The sequence below is a fragment of the Arachis ipaensis genome, chromosome B04 (genome assembly GCF_000816755.2).
Source record: "Arachis ipaensis cultivar K30076 chromosome B04, Araip1.1, whole genome shotgun sequence".
Lineage (NCBI taxonomy): Eukaryota > Viridiplantae > Streptophyta > Magnoliopsida > Fabales > Fabaceae > Arachis > Arachis ipaensis.
In genome coordinates, this window is record NC_029788.2 from 37,066,339 (window position 1) to 37,077,519 (window position 11,181).

At 33.4% G+C, this 11,181-nt stretch overlaps 1 long non-coding RNA gene across 1 annotated transcript; it reads left to right on the forward strand.

Annotated features, from left to right (window-relative positions):
• LOC110271027 lies at positions 219-1,711 on the forward strand. The gene is made up of 3 exons (XR_002361010.1): positions 219-541; positions 843-943; positions 1,620-1,711. It is a non-coding gene; the product is annotated as an uncharacterized LOC110271027 (long non-coding RNA).

Below are 11,181 nucleotides of genomic sequence, written 5' to 3' on the forward strand. Positions count from 1 at the left end.
ATTCCCTCTATAATTCCGTCAAAAAAATTAAATTTTTCATGAGAAATGATTACAGACGAAAAATCCGTCTGTAATTAAATAGACAAAAAGTTGTGTTTTATTAAATTATTACAAACAGATTTTTTCATCTGTAATTTAAATTTTTTCGTCGAAAAATATTGATGTAAACCTAACCTATCCCCTCTCTCTCCCCGTGGCAGCCCCCATTCAAATTGTGTTTCGAGCTCCATTCCCAAATCAAACACAAGCTTCTTCCTCTCTCCCTGACACGAGCTACTTCTTCTCTCCATGGCTGCTACTTCTGCTTCTTCCGCCGCAGCCGTTGCCGCTATCGCTGCCGCCACCGCTTGCATCGCACAATCTCTCTCTGTCATCCCTTGCATCGCACGAGATCCCTCCGCCGCCGCTCTCGTCGCGTCTACTCCCATCGTTGCAGAGCTCTCTCTGCCGCCGCTCTCATCGCATATGCTCCCTCTGGCGCCTCTTCCATCTAATCTCAACTCGCTCTCTCAGTTCTTCTCGTAACGATCTCAAATTTCAGGTATATATATCCTGATTTTGTGATTCTGTTCTTCGTGATAAACCTTAGGGCTCAATTTTTCTGTGCCAGTTTTAGGTTTATCATACTCTATTTTTGTGCTTCGTTTGAATCTGCGGGTTTACTCTGATTTTGATGAATTTTTTCTGCAATCGAAGCTTTTGGTTTTAATCATTTCCTTGGATGAACATTGAATCTGTTCTGTTCTGCTCTGTTCAAGTTTAATTTGTAATTCAATTTGAGCTATTTGTTTGATAATTATTTACAACTTTCATTGTTTGATAATCATTTGCTTGTTATTCAGTGTTACAGCTCAAGATCTTGTTGACATTATGCTTCTAAATTTGCTTCTAAATTTCTGATATCTTCACTCTTAACGATGGATCTGTAACGCCTCTACTCAAGGTTAGGGTTTAAGCTCTCTTTCGTGCGCACTACTTGTTCTTATTTCTGCTCGAACTCATATTAATTTCCTTGTGATAAATTCCGAGCTTCTACCATTTCCTCGGCCTCCACCTCCTGCTGCCAAACAAATGCTTTCTTCTCTAACTTTTGCGCACATCATTACATACTATTTTCATGGCTGAACCAATCAAAGAAGAGAAATTCGGATATAAAATTTAATCCACTTAACTTCCTCACTCACTTTGTAATTTGTGTAGGTTAAGCGAAATTGAAGAAGCAGGTTAAGCGAACAAAAGAAATTCTTAGTGCAAACACAACAGCTCCTATTTCAGTTGAATCACTTCATAACCTTGTTTGTAGCAAGTGATTCTTTTTTGTCTTTTGAAAATAAAATTGTGTCTATTAGTTTGAAGACTACGTGTTTGTTTTAATGAAAATGAGAGGGAGTACAGTAGAAAGTTGTCACTTTTTCATTTGGGGAGGGATATAGTTTTTGATAAATGTCACTTAGATGAGATAAATGCTGATTGCTGATTAAAGATCTACATCCTAGCATATAATTTAGTTCTACTTGTCTAATTCTTAAACAAAATGGAAGGATTATAGGATTCATGTCTCTAATTATATGCTAATTATGAGATTATATTGATAGTAATTGAGATTGTGAATGCTGCAGAGCATGACAGTGCATAATATATATGTTGGAGAGGGTTCAGACTTCCAATGTAATATATAAAAGGGTGGCTAAGCAGCAGGGTTCTCTTGGTGACTTGACTGCATCTGTTGCATCAAACGCAGCTGCCCCAGCTCGTGCTCATCTACATGCCATAAGAAGTAGGCAAAGAGCTGAAACAGAAGAGAAATCTGTTTTGTTTGTGTTTTTTGAATTGGGATTTTGATGCTTCCTGTTTATTAAGGTGTGATTCATGAATTGTTGTGTATGTTAAATCTGAGAATTTTCACAAGATGACATTGATTTGGATTTTTATGCTTCTGATTGGTTTCCATAATTGTGATTTGTTTTTTCATTTATGATTTTCATGATGTATGTCATTGATGCTATATGATTGTCAAATGATTCTGTAGCAAATAGCTTATGGCTTGTGAATTCGTGTATTCTATTTGACCTTGTTCGCTAGCTTCGTGTTCATTTTCGTTGAATATGTCCTTTTTAATTTTGTGTGATGGATGATTAAATATATTAACATAATTGTCACTTTGATTTTATTAGCACTAAATTCGATTGGCTTCGCAGTGAAAGCTGCCTGTGATATCTAGTGATTGTGTTTATGCCAATACTTGACTTTTTTACTATGCTCTTCTTAAAAGGGAAACTAGGGAAACTAGGGTTTTGATAATAAGCTTGATAGAGCTTGTATTTTAGTATTTTATTCTCTCTGTGATCTTTTGGTTTATTTGCTCTCATTCCCTAAGAATTGGATCTCACTCAGTCTGACAAATAACTTGTATGCATGTTTGTTTTTATGCATTCTGTGCATGACCATGATTGAAGTTAGTTCTTTTCTTCTTTGCTAGTTGCTAGGTGCCAGTCTGATTCAGATTCAGATGAAGTTGTGGACACTACCACTGGAGAAGAGACAGAACTACTTGTTTCTTTGAAAAACGATGGTAACTCAATAAACTTTGATACATGTGATTTTAGCATGGAACTTTTGACCTTATAGCAGTTGGCATCTCAAGGCTATTAGAGCTATTAGAGTTATTAGATGTGTCATTTTCTGGTTTCATATTGTGATAATGTGTGTCTGGAAGATGTTAACTCAATTTTTGTGTTTTTAGTTGTTTGCCTTCAGATTTGGAGGCTGTGGTGCGACAATCAAGTGAGGCAGCTGCATTGTTTGTCACTTCAGGAGGGATGAGAGCCATAGTATGTGCAAAAATTTCATGTCCTTATTAATTTTTTTATATTTTATGCTTTCAATTTTGTGGTAATACTTGCTGTAATAATCAATTGGATATTTGTCACAGATCTTTTTTTTAGGTGTTTTGACTTTGATTAATTGTACTGAAAATCTTGTTTAAGATCAACTTCATAAATTTATTTAACATGTTTAAATTAAAAAAGACTATGATAGTGCTAGTTTTATTCTTTTTGAGATTGGCATTCAAATTTTTATCATTTTGTGTCTCATGTAACTGAGATTTTTTAAGCAGAGGCAGGTTAATGGGTGGCTTAGTTTGTTCTTTTGAGTTCCTTTAGCACCTCATTTTTCTTGAACTAACTATTTTTAACTTGCTCATAGGTTGAACTCTTAATCCCCCAACTGCAATTTTTAGATGATGAAGGTGCACAGGTAGAACTCTGGGAATTGTCAAGGATTTTCTTGGATACACTTATTGCAGAAACAGAATGTCAGGTTAGTGTAATTGAAATGCGTAAAGAATTTGCTGAATTTTAAATGCCATTTTCTATTCAATTTATGTAGCTTCAAGAATTGGCTTCAAGAATGTTTGTCCTTTAATAGGTGAATCATGTTCATATTTCCTAACATATACAGTTGTGCATCTTTGTTGAGCTGAATTCTGTGTGGTAATTCACTTGGTTTTTGCATGCTAGGCACAATTATGATTTCTGACTTGTGTTGGCATACATCTATATTGAATGATGGTATGTTGGCATAAATATATATTAATCCATCGTATTATGTTTCCTTGTGTCGCTTGCATTATTATATTTAGTAACTTTGCCTAGGTTCTCCTGTAATTCTGTTAGAATATTAACCAAGTATTATCAATTGTAATGAACTTTCAACTTTTTAACAATGTCGATGAAGAGGATCTAACTGATATGTTTTTTTTTTGGTCAGGTCAAAGGAGAAACTAATATATCATATATATGTTCCCGGTTCTATTGCGCACCAGAACTCATATTTAGTGCTACTGAGTATACTACTTCAATTGATATTTGGTCAGCTGGTTGTGTCCTTGCTGAACTACTTTTGGGCCAGGTTTATATATGCTTTTTCTCTGAGTGTTTCAATGTGGCATTTATTGTGAATCATGCAAACAATCTTTGGTTTTTTTATTATCTACTGCCTATATGTCAACTGATATACAAATGGTATTACCATGTCAAGGTGCTACAATTGATGCCACCTGCTATGTTTCTACTTTTCTATTCTGGTATTACCATGTCATTATTGTCATAAGAATTTAGACCTATAATATTATGTGGTTTCAGGTCCTTGGCACACCCACTCGAGAGGAAGTCCGCTGCATGAATCCAAACTACAACAACTTCAAGTTTCCACGGATAAAAGCACACCCATGGCACAAGGTTTGCATTTCTATCTCCCTTCTGCGACATGTTTTTTCATCTAATAAAAGTTGAGTAGATAGAAAGGGACATCTAATCAAAGTTGAGGAATTTTACATATGCATAAATGAAAAGATAATTTAGAAGTTTGAGGATGGTTCTACTTTTCTTCTGCAGCTAGAAGCTTGTGCACACCCATTCTTTGATGAACTCCGTGAACCCAATGCTCGCTTGCCAAATGGTCATCCATTTCCACCACTATTCAACTTTAAACAAGAGGTGACTGTGCTGGAGCTTCAAATTGGAAAAGACTCAAAAGAAGTTAGAAAAGTTGGAACGGGCAATTGGAAAGGCCAAGAAGGAAAAGCTGAAACAGAAGAGATGGAATGAGGATTATGTTAGCTATTATGAGAAGGTTAGAGCGTCAAGAAGTTCTAGTGCAGTTCCACTACCACCGCCACCGCCGCCACCCTCAATGTCTTTGGATGAAGACTATGATGATGATGAGGATGAAGATGACACTGAAGACTATAGCTAATAGTTTTAGTATGGTTGAACAATATACTAGGAATTATAGTTGATGATCAATACATTTTGTTTATGTTTTGAGTTATATTGACTTGTTTGTTTATAGTACTTTTCTTTTAGTTTGATAATACGATAAATTTGTTTATTTTATAAAATATAAATATTCGAATATAAATTAGATAAAAATTTGTATTAAATTTATATTTATTTTGTATGAAAGCAAGTTTATTTTGTAATTAAAAAAATAAAAAAAAATTATTTTACCTTATGACGGATTTACAGATGGATTTTCTGTCTATAATCAGAGTGTGAGATAATTTTCTAAAGTTTAAATTACAGACAGAAAATCTGTCAAAAAATCCGTCTGTAATTACAGACGAAAAATCCGTCAAAAAATTCGTCTGTAATTACAGACAGAAAATCCGTCGAAAAATACGTCTGTAATTACAGACAGAAAGTCTGTCAGAAAGTTCATCGCCTGCGGGAAATGGATGGAGAATTTACAGAGGGAAAATCTGTCGGTAACTGGTAAAAATCCGTCGGTAATTTTCCGACGGAAAAAAATTCGTCGGTAAATAATTTCCGACGGGACTTTTACTGAGGGACAAAATCCGTCGGTAATTTCGTCGGTATCCAAAAATCCGTCTGTAATAAAGACTAAATCTGTCTGTATTAATCAATTTTCTAGTTGTGGATGTCCCCGCATCCTTTCCCGCAGCCGCTGCACCTCCTCGCAACCCCCACAGCCATAAAGCGCCGCAGCGGCACAGCCACCGCAGGCCCACACCCACGCATCCTCCACCTCTACTGTAGGAAGATCCGTTGCCGTCGTTGGAAGCTGTGTCGCCGTAATTAGAAGCTCCGTCATAGTTAATTTCAGTTTGAGATAGTGATGCGGTGTTGGGAGATACTCTGTAACATCCTGCGTTTTTGGAAACCTAAATATAAATAAATTGTCATTTTATCTTATTGAGTTTAAACTTTATAATTTTAGAAATTATTCTATTAGAAATAATTAAATAGATTCGGCGATAAATTCTTATATAGTTTAATTTAAGTAACTTTTATTATGAATAAGTTATGACTTATTATTAATTTGAACTCTTTATTTTATAAGCTAGACTATTAAGAGTAATTAAATTAGTTTTACTAATATTTGGGTTGATTCAATTAATATTCTTGTGTAATTTTATAATTGTTATTTCATATAATTTAAAATTAAAATTTAGTAATAGAAGCATTATACAATTTAATTTGAGAAATTTCTATTACGAAGAAACTATGGTTATTTTATTAATTTGAGCTCTTAAAGATTAATTTATTAGGAATGATTAAATTAATTATTATAAATACTTTAAGTTTAAGTTAATATTTATGTACACTTTTTATTATAGTTAGTTATTTTATACAAATTGAAATTAAAATTTTGGTAATAGAAAAATAATGAAAAATTATATCATATAGTCTGAATAATTGATACTCTCGGGTTTAAACTATATTTTATAAAATGTGATTAGTATGTTTACCTTATAATTTAAATTAAAAATAATTATTTGAACTCATTAATAGATTGATAGATAAAATTTTATGCATTTTGAAAGTAATCTTTATAGTATTATATTTGAATCTTAAATTATTATTCTATCTCAAATATTTTATAAAAATTGTTATATTACTCATATATATTTTACCCTAACTCTAGAATTACCAAATAAAATCCTAATTTCACAAAATTCCTAAATTTATTACCCTAAATCCCTAAACCTACGTTTAGAAAAGGAAAGAAAGGAAACAGGGGAGCTCGAGGGGGGAAACAGGAGGGGAAAAGAAAGGAAGGGAGTACAGAGAAGAAGGGGGTATCCCGGAAGAAGAAGGGAAGGAGAAGGAGAAGAGCGTGCCGGCATCGCGCCCAGCTCACTGCCGTGGAGCCGTCGCCTTGAGCCTGCCGTCGTCGAGATCGCCCTGTCACGAGCAAGAAGATAGCGAGCCAGAGAAGAGGACGAACGCTGAAGAACAGAAACTGATGGGAAGGAGGGTAACACCGTTATTGTAGGGCAAGCTGCCGGAGCCACTACCGTCGCCTTCATGCCTCTCCGTGGCTACTGTTGCTGCCAAACCCATCGCCATCTCCATTCTGGTTCCAATTCTTTCATTTTCAAAACTGTAACCCCTTTCACCCTTGTTCTGTTTTAAATTTTATTTATCTGCTACGTTCCTGTTTTACTCATGGTAACATATATCTTTAATTTAGTTCAGCCCCTTTGCTTCACCTGTTTCTCTAATGCAATCATCTAGAATACTGGCATTGATGCTATTATGAATATGTTAGAGTTGCTGTTGGTGGGTCCGATGCTACTTCTTTAATTCTGGATTGATCTTTTCCTTGATTACAGTCTATTTACCCATTTTATTGTCACTGCTATGCTTGTTCTGAGTCGATTATGGTATATACCTTGTTTTGAAATCCCCGGGGAAGTAATTAATTTTAATTCCTATCCAATTAAGATCCTCTATTTTACTACAACCATGGTCAGTGTTGTGAAGGCTAATATTGTTGCTGTTTCGGTTGCGTGTGAGTTACCACTGCTGTCCTGAAACTAAAAGAGAAGGGAGTTGTTACGTTAAAGTATGCGATTGCGACATCTAGGTAGGGGTTTAATTAAAAACGAAAACGAGATGATGGAAAGAGAAATAAAAAAAAAAGAACAGAGTAAGAAGAAAATAAGTGGACAAGATGGTATGGAAATTATGTACCTGGTCAAAAGCATTGGTGCAGTTCCTTTGGCTTTTCTTGCTTTGTGTCAATTGCTTGTGTCTTCATAGTTAACTAAAATTCTACTAGCTAGCAACTTAGACTTCATTTTTCTAGTCCCTGATCTTAAATTTAAATTATCAGTAGGTGTTGGGAAAAAATATAAATAAAAAATTGTCTCTGCTATTGAACAAGGTAACTAGCTTTGATTTCAAAAATTAGAAAAGATAATAAAGATGATGAAGTTTAGTATAAAAGGTGATAATAAAAAGAAGAAAATAGCATTTGATTTGATAAGTAGGTAGTATTTACATTAAGGAGTTGAATGAGTTAATAAGAAGTAGTAGCTAGTGATGGTAAGAGGGTTGAAGACGGTGAGAGCAGAGGGAACAAAAGTACTGTCGCTTGATGTTGAAGCACATGGGCAAGAAGCTAAAGCAGTGGTGTTGTTTGTATGTATTAAGGCTACATTAGTTTAGCTTGAATTTTTAATATAGCTGGTAAAAATAATATTTTATTTTAATCGAATTGAAACTGTTAAAACTATTTTTGCTTATTCAAGTTTCTATTATCATGTGTGTATTTGTTGTTAAAACTGTTAATCTTCTTCTCAATTCTCATTCATCACCACTGAAAGTTCAGATTTATACTCACATTTGCCATACCCAGAAAGCATTCGCTGTTTTTGATATAAAAAGTTTACTTTTTTGAGAACTGGGTAGATTTAGGTTTTGTTTTGTGTGTTACCCATAGTCAAAGATCTGAGCTTTTTGGGTTTGGTCTCTTTGTGTAAAAAGGGTGACTCATGTTAAGGGATTTCAGAGATCTGGGATTTGTGATTTTGACCTTGTGAATCTGAGTCCGTACAAATAGGTAAGAGTTAGAAAGACTATGTTCGAATACTTGTATTACTTAGAATGCTTATGCTTATGTAATAATATCTACTAACACAAGTTGGTTTATGATATAAGTGCTGAATATTCTGTTTCCTTTTTTAGCCTAATTGTGTTGTTGTAAGGCATTATGATGCTTGCTCACATTACTTTTTAGTTAAATGGTATCCATCAATTAAGATTCCAGGGTCTGATATATGCATGATGTTACTTATTAATTAACGAGAAAATTGAATGTTGATGCAATTTGTTTAATGTTTCTTTCTTATCCAAACTTTGTTTGTTTGTTTTGTTACATATATTGTAGGCATCAAGGCTTTTTCTAAGAAATGGGTTCTGATATGAAAGTTAAAATGTCCAAGAAAATTTCTATTTTTGTTTTTATTAGTTTAATTAGTTTTAATTTAGGTCTTTTGTGAAATTGTAGCAGTGTAGCACTAATGCTGTCTGTTCCTTTCTTCTAATTAGTTTTTATGTATAACTGAAATTGCTCTAAGTTATTCTTAGTAATTTATGAGTGTCAAAATAGGTAAAAGTTAATGTTGCATTCTTTTATAATTAAATTGAATAATTAGTACATAGTTCAACACAAAGTTATCATGATCAAATTATTATATTTTATTGAAATAATATTAAACAACAAGGACTGCTATATGGAATTTGGTTGTGTTAGTGTTAAATATTTGAAGTACAACTAAGGAGAAGAAAAATTAAAGTCTTCATGCAGACTTTCTTTTTCATTTTCTGTTGGGATAATTTAATTACTTTCATGCAATTGGGTTCTAAGTTCTTGTATCTTGATGGAGATAACTATGTAGGGAATGCTTTTTTCTTTTATCTTTTCTTTTTCGTTTCTTTTAGGATTAGTATTTGTTATTGATTATTTTGTTTTTTTACTCTCGAATGTTCTTTACATTCTCTTGAAATTTGTTTTGGCTTTGTTTTGTGTACATGATAATTTTTTCGTACTAGTAAAGACAACAGGAGTTGACTAGCTGTTGTGGCACCGTTTATAACAACTTCGAATGTTCTTTACTTTTTGATAAGAGACTTTATCTGATATTACATGTGATGGATAAATTACACCTTATTTTGATTAGTGTTGTAATGGATATCTAGTTTTTAATGAAACTTTTATGATTTAGATTTATTGAATTTCTCATTCTTAGATTTATTTTGTGATTATTATCATTTTGGGACGTGATTATGCTTTTAAAAAAAATAAATCTCATAAAATAAAATAGGCTATGGTCACCATTTAAAAATAGGATGACTATAGATAAGGCTATGGTCACGGTGAAAAATCGTGACCATAGATAAGGCTATGGTCACGGTTTTAAGGAGGGGTGACCATAGATAAGTTATGGCCACGGTGAAAACCGTGACGATAGATAAGGTTATGGTCACGGTTTTAAGGTTTAAAGAGGGGTGACCATAGAGGCTATAGTCTCGGTTTTAGGGAGGGGTGACCATAGAGGCTATGGTCACGGTCAAAATCGTGACCATGGATAAGGCTATGATCACGGTTTTAAATGGGGTGACCATAGAGGCTATGGTCACGGTTTTATAGATAAGGCTATAGTCACGATTTTTACGTGTGACCATAGATTAACATATGGTCACGGTGAAAAAACGTGGCCTAAAACATCAGATTTTGAAAATTAAAACCGTGACCATAGATTAAAAAACCGTGACCATAGACCTATGGCCACGAGGGAATAGGCCACGGTAAAAAATCGTGACCATAGGTCTAAAACCGTGACCATAGATCTATGATCATCCTTTTTACTAGCTACCATGACCATAGGCCTTTTTTTTTGTAGTGTTATTTCTATTATTGTATCTTTTATTCTATTAAAATATACTTTTTACTGTTAGTTAAAATGTGCAACATATGCTGTGCAACCATGTCACTAGCACATGATTTAGCAGTTGTAAAGGATAATCTTTTAAATCTGCTAAAAGAGATTTAGAGTATAGCTTTAAATGCAAATAAAGTTTATGATTAAAAATGATGAGTTTAGCTAATATATGCTCAAATGACACAAATAAAGATTATTATTAATAAAAAAATTTAATTCATTTCAATAGATGCACAATATTTACATTAAAAACTAAACTTTACACATTTTTTTATATGATAATTTATAAATTAATAACCTTAATCCATAATTAAATCCAAAAATCATAACATCATGTGAGAGATGGCCTCATATTTATATAAAAATGACAGATAATCATATATAGTTTGAACGTATATAATGAAATTAACCCTTTTTATTTTTTTATGGAATTATCTTAAAACAAACGATGTGAATTTACCAGTTGTATGAACAAAGACCAACCATATGTGGAACAAGCTAGAGAGATATAGATTTATATACAATAGCATATCAAAGGCAAAGAACTGGCACATGTGAATGCTAATAAAATTAGATGGATTAATGCTATATGAGCCATCTTTGTTAGGGGTGGCAAAACGGGTTGAACCCGTCGGGCCGATCCGCTAAACCCGCTAAAAAAGGCGGGTCAGACTAAGATTTGGAGCCCGTCAAATTAAAAAAATTCGTCGAATTCGTACCGCCAAATTAGCGAGTTTTAGTGGGGCGAGGCGGGCCGGTCCGCCGGACCGAAGATTTTTATTTTTCTTTTTTTTATTAAATAAAAGAGTGATTACTATTATAAAATTAATAATTATAGAATTTTCAAATACTTTTTTTTGTTTTTATTTTTATTCTTCTTTTAATTATTAACTTTATTTATTTTATTTTACAATTTCGTATATTTG